Consider the following 6,659-nt stretch of genomic DNA (forward strand, 5'->3'; position numbering starts at 1 on the left):
GAAGGAAGGAATTTTATGTGATTTGTCCTAAATTTAATTCCTGTAATTTTAATGCTGTCATAACACATACTTGAGATGTAGTGGGTTGATTTCATATATTGAGTTTTCTCTTTACGACATGAGTTACATGAATGACATGCATTTGATTCAGCCGGTTTACCTTCCGCCTTCTGCCGAAAGGTTTGAGTCCTTTGTTTGGCTTTATTTTTGCGACACTAGCTCTCTGGCAAAATTGTTCAAAATAAACTTTGCCGAGCGGCTTTGTATACCTACAGTTTTATCGACCAGGCACCTTTGACGGTGGTCCCATAGGTGGAACGGTATTCCAAGGGCGGTTATACTATTAATAGTGCACCGCCTTTTTCAGTATTTGAGGAGCACCACGATGACTTTGTATCACGAGGTTAAGGATACCCGGGCCCTTTTTAAGCGTGTTGTTAATGTGGTGCTTAAACGAAAGATCTGCTGAAAAAGCACACCTAGATATTTGACTTCTGGTACCACAACGATAAGCCTGCAATTTTTCTTTAAATCGCTCGGTGTGCTTTGCTATCTTATTTGTAACCATTCTCAATAGCCTTCACAATTCTGCTCAGTAGGTTAGTCTTGCTTAGATAGCGCTGTTATATAGTGTCCGCCTGAGGTATATTCTAAATCTGGCGTTCACCCAATAACAGCGCCTCCCAAATGCACTCAGTTTCATTCTTGTTGTCCTAGTTATTTCACTGTACTTTTCCTCATCTACAGTGACTACTTTCCTTAAGTAGATGTATTTCCTTACCTCTTCCAATCCTCCAGTGCCTATCATAATCTGTTGCTCCTTTCCAAAGCTGCTCATCATCCCTATAAATTTATTCTTATTGATTTTTACAACCACGGTTTGGATTAGCATATCTAGGTCCTGGATCATGCATTCCAGTGCAGCCTTTGAGTTGCGGAGCAAGGCAATCTCTTCAGCAAGCTGGAGATCGCTATGGTATTCTCTATTAGCTTTTGTGCCCCCCTCTTACCAATCCAATTCTCTGGATGGTACCTGTAAATACGCGGTGAATAGTATGGAGATATCGAGTCTCTTTGCATGACTCACTTTCTGATCAGTAGTTTATCACCTATTTTGTGAAAGACAATGGTCATTATGCAGCACATGTTTTCATACATTCGAAACACACCCAAAACCCCCCACACACAAACACACAAACACACACACCTACGCACGCACGCACACAGGCACGCACGCAAGCACACATACACACACACGAGGGTTGATCGAGAAATAAGGTTACCGTCAATTTTAGAAACACACAGCATTCTTTATTCGCATAGAAATTTACATCATTGGAAAGATGATACTTTGCTCTAGATTTGTACATAATCACCATCTATTTGTACGCGTGTTTATGGACGGTGCTTCAATTTTTGTATGCCAATATCGTAGAACTCCGCCGCCAACCAGCTCAGGAAGCGTTTCACCTCTTCTTTGACTTCAATGTCGCTACGGAAGCGTTGGCCACTAAAGATTTCTTTTAGCTTGAGGAACAAGTGATTATCACTAGGCGCCAGGTATGGACTCTACAGGGGGGTGGTGCATGACAGTCCACCCAATGTTTCTCTAAAGTTCCAGAAATGGCTGGAGACGTGAGGTCGGGCTTTTGTGCCAAGGAGCGGTACACGGGTTGCCAGTCGTCCTTGCCCGGCAGTTATGGATAGCTCGCCTGAGGTTTCAGTTTTTTGCACCATAACTGTCTGAGTTGACTGTTGTCCCACGATCCATGAAATCGCACAGCAGTATCCCCTTACAATCTCAAAAAACACTGCCCATGACTTTGCCAGCAGAAGGAGGTTGTTTGAACTTCTTTTCGACTGGTGGCCCTGGGTGACACCACTGCTTGGATTTCTCATTTTTTTTATTGCACATACTGCTCTCTATGGTGACCGACATTGAAGGAGTGGTTACAAATAAAATGAAGAAAAAGGTGTTATGTCTTAATATGAAAAGGCTCTTTACTGGCAAACTCTTCAGGAGGCAAACTACGCAAGGAACTATCACGGTTGTTCCAGATTTTAGTCAACATGGGAAAATATGAAAACTTGAAACAGTCTAAAAAAGAACGAAAAGGCACATTGTACAGGGGCTCTTATCAGCCATCGACACTGGAGCAGCGACATCAACGCTTGCGACGGAACTGCATTGGCCAGGCGCCCAACTTTGGTAGCAGTGCGAAGAAGCTTCAAGGCATCGAACGTTCTGCAGTGCTTGATGACATCGGCCGTAGACTTCAAACTGGTTTTGCTAAAAAGGAAGTTGTATTTATCTTCAGCAATTCCTTAAGCAATAATCCAACTTTTAGCTTCTTCAGGTACTAAGTACTAGGATCGAAACCAAGCACATCCACCACAACTGTTACGTAGTCAGCAGGCACTAAGTAAGTCAGGGGCGTCTTTTTAAGAGGTTGAGTGACGGGGGCGGAGATCTCAACGAGGTCAGGCCGAGCAGCTTCCTTTTCCTCTACGGATCTGATATTCTTCGCTTCCTCGTGGACACAAAGCATGTGACAATATGCACCCAGGGGGTAATTTTGGACCTCAAGAATGCATTCGACACTCTACAGCACATTTTGATAAAAAGCTTTATATCTATAGCGTACGTCGACAAGCACTCAGTTTAATCAAAAGTTATCTATGTGATCGCTACTAGCATGCTAACAATATGGGTATATCATGGAGTAAAATGCAAATTCTGTATGGTGTCGTTCAATGATCCATTTTAGGGCTGTTTTTATCCCTGGTATACTTCAATGATATTACCTCAGTCCCTGGCTTTACCGAAATAATTTTACATGCGGATGACACCAATGTCTTCTTGAGTGGAGAAAAGAAAGCAAGCTTGAAAAGCGCTGCTAATGAATACTTGCCTAAATTATCACAATGGCTTTAAAATAACAAATTGATTCCAAAAACAAGTAATACAACGTACATAATATTCAATCCCATAAATTGAAGACACTATTCAACCATAAATGCAACCTATGACGGAACTGTGATAGAAAAGGTAAAAAAACAAAAATTTTTGTGACTATGGTTCAGCTAACAGGTTTCATGGACAATGTATGTTAATAAATTAAAAGGTGATCTGGCGCTAATAATTTGGAGCATCTACACAATCAATAACCTGATACCCACGTGCTTAAAACAGGTATTTTTTTTTTGTACTATGTTATGGATTATAGGTCGGCGGAACGAGGACAGCTTATAATTATAATAAATTAACTATCGCACAAGAAAGGTGCTACGCTTGCGTGAGAACTAGCGAGGCATTAGACGCAACTTACTGACAGGGCCTCTTTTCGTTAAATACAACATGCTAAATGCAAACCAGGTCTACTACTTTAAAATGCTGTAGTGGGTCCATCGACCCAAACCACTTATCACTGTAAGAGAACACAGTTGTGCATACGCGATCCGCGATCATGAACGAAGAGTGCCTGTGGTGCAAACTAATTATGGTCGCCAAAAGCTAAATTTTCAGTCTGCTAAGGTGTTGAATGCCTCAGGAATGCACATGGTTTTCAACAAATCCTTTACTGTTTTGGAATGGGAATGCAGACACTTCTTGGTTAATTAGCGGCCGTGGTGGCTGAGTAGTTATGGCGCTCAGCTGCTGGACCGAAAGACGCGGGTTTGATCCAGGCCGCAGCAGTCGAATTTCGATGAAGACAAAATTCTAGAGGCCCGTGTGCTGTGCGATGGCAGTGCACGTTAAAGAACCCCACGTGGTCTAAATTTCCGGAGCTCTTCACTACGGTGTCTCTCATAGCCTTAGTCACATTGGGACGTTAGAGCCCCATAAACCAAACCAAACTTCTTGGTTAATTCATTAAATATATATACAACTCAATGATACCTGTTATTACTAGGCCGTGACCAAATCGGTTGAATCGCCAATACGTGGTCCGCGGTTTACACATAGAGTAAGGTAAGAAATGCTTGCCATTGGATACAAAATTATTCTGGTGTCCCGGATTTGCTTTTCTTGTTCATGATGGAGAGATGGCACAGGAAGAACACTAGGGTCGGAGAGCGAACGACGCGTGTTACCTTTGCGCTAATTGTTTCATCATGAACGTTATCCAACTCACCGAAATTTCGGCTTCGCCTTTCTTGTATATTGGTTTAGATCTTTGTATTGCCGGTTTTGCGCTGCTGACACAAAAAGAGCTAATTTTAGAGTCCTTCGAGCAGAAATTTCTCACTCTTGGCATATTCATCGATTTTTCAAAAGCGTTTGACCGCATTAACCACAAAATAATGTTAACTAAGCTCGAGCATTACGGTTTCCGCGGACAGTTTCTGGACATAATTCAATCTTACTTAAGTGCTCGATCGCAACAAGTAAAAATAAACAATGATTTATCTGATATTAGACACATCGTTTCTGGTTTCCCGCAAGGTAGCATCTTGGGACCATTGCTGTTTCTTCTTTTTGTTGATGACATCGTCTTTATTGGTAATCTTCAAACCTTTGTGATTTACGCTGATGACACCACTTTATTCTTTAGAGCTGCACAGCTGCCAGATCTTGAGAAACAAGCAACAAAATGTTTACAGTCACTCCAACAATGGTCTCAAAATAATTTGTTAAACATAAACACTGCAAAAACGAAGGCCGTGCTTTTCCGGCCTCGTAACAAGTTGACAGATATGCCACCGCTCTGTTTAAGGATCGGTAAGTCGCTCATCGAAACGGTCCCTGCGGTCAAAAGTTTAGGTGTTATTTTTATTGAGCATTTGAGTTGGAATGATCACGTTGACATGGTGGTGAACAAGCTGTCAAAGGTTGTCGGTATTTTGTGTCGACTGAGATTTTTCATGCCGAAGAGTATCAAGAAAATGTTGTATAGTGCACTCTTTTCCTCTGTTGTAAATTATTGTTTTTTGGTGTGGGGTACCACGTCTTTAACAAATATTAACCGCTTGTATCTTCTTCAAAAGAAAGCTGTTCGAAATATTATGAATGCTCCTCGAGTAGAACACACCGAACCGTTTTTCAATGAACTTCGAATCATCCGTTTGCCACAGCTGTACGAAGTTTAACTTCTACAACGGTATAAAACCGGTGTTAATCACAATAATTGCAATATGCTTAATCTGTCAGGATTACAATGCAATGAACCAAAGTACACTACACGTGCGACACCCAAATGGTATGTGCCTAGGATGCGAACAAATTATGGTTATCAAATGTTGAGCTACACTCTCCCACATCAACTAAATAAGGAGTCCGAATTGATGTACAGCTCATGCCAAATATGTTACTTTTGTTCAATTTCTTTTTTTATCCCTGGAAGTGCTACCATGTTGTTTACCACTGCAATGCCCTTGTGGGGTGCCTCGGCCTCATCGCCATGATGTTAAATTGACCTCATCGCCATGATGTTAACATCGCCATGATGTTAAATAAACATTATTGATTGATGTTTTTTATTGCTTGTGCCCTTTGCATGCAAACCTGGATGTGTCAGCAGAACCCGCGTATTCTTACAACATTCGATCTTTTGAGACTGATGTACAGGGCGGTACAATTTTGCCTTTGAAAGAGTTCTTTACATTATATCCCTACTGCTGGCCGAAGTATTACACCTGAGTTCTGTTCGTTGCTGCAAAAAAGTATTACAAGAGGCCAAGGCCTCTTCAGGCTCAAAGCCTTTAGCCTTGACCTCTTCTTAGACATTGTTTGAGGAAGAAATAAAGGAACAAAATAACAATAAAACAGACTGCCATGGGACTCCTGGGACATACCAATCACGGGGAACTATATATGGCATCTTGCAAAAAGGTCTCAAGTTGAGCCTTTATTTAGGCGAGAAAAAAAATGGCAAACCGATTCCACTAGTGTGATTCCAAATTCAACGCCACTTCAGTGTTGATTTATCATCACCGCAGTTCATTTTGTTAAGTTTACTGCATACCTCTTTCGTTACTTTTGTCTGCAGTACCAATCAGTACAAGAGCACAACTTCACCTTGAATAAATACTATTCGATCCTTACGGATGGATTATGGAATAAACAGCAGCAAAGTCAAAAATGCAGTAAGATTGAAAGTTCACCCAAATATTGTCATAAAATGTGGTTTCAGTTTCATAACAGCATTACCACGGAGACACCGTGTTCACAACAAATTCGCATCAAAATCTCTAAACGCCAGCGGAAACAGACCATAAAAGAAGCATACATACCAGTGCGTCCGAAACATACATTCCAGTGCGGAAGAGAAACATACATGCCAGTAAATGGCTCCCTAACCGTCGCAGGTGCAGGGGGATCTATAAAGCTAAGGACGCACTGGCGCTCAGAGGATGCCTAGCTATGGGTAGGAGGGCGCTGCTTACGCTTCGCGCTTTAATGTCATCTAAATTAAGCGTATCTGTGATTTGCATTCATCGTCCTTCCGCGAAAACTGGTAGTGTCTTGTGATCTCTCTTTTTATTTGATTACCACAGGGGCTGGCGCGCACGCCAAAACCCCAATAACAAAAATTATGTGATACAGCTTCCCCAACTAGGAAAAGAGACGGGCTTCAGCCGGCCGTAATGAAATGCACCGGCCTCCACCCGTGGACTCGGCCTCGTTGATCCCCGAGGTCCTAGCAACCGGTAAAGAT

At 42.0% G+C, this 6,659-nt stretch overlaps 1 non-coding gene across 1 annotated transcript; it reads right to left on the minus strand.

Annotated features, from left to right (window-relative positions):
- Positions 1-6,495: 6,495 nt before the first annotated feature.
- LOC144116602 (U1 spliceosomal RNA) lies at positions 6,496-6,659 on the minus strand. The gene has a single exon (XR_013311928.1). It is a non-coding gene; the product is annotated as a U1 spliceosomal RNA (small nuclear RNA).

This window comes from Amblyomma americanum, chromosome 1 (assembly GCF_052857255.1).
Source record: "Amblyomma americanum isolate KBUSLIRL-KWMA chromosome 1, ASM5285725v1, whole genome shotgun sequence".
In the NCBI taxonomy this organism is placed as follows: Eukaryota; Metazoa; Arthropoda; class Arachnida; order Ixodida; family Ixodidae; genus Amblyomma; species Amblyomma americanum.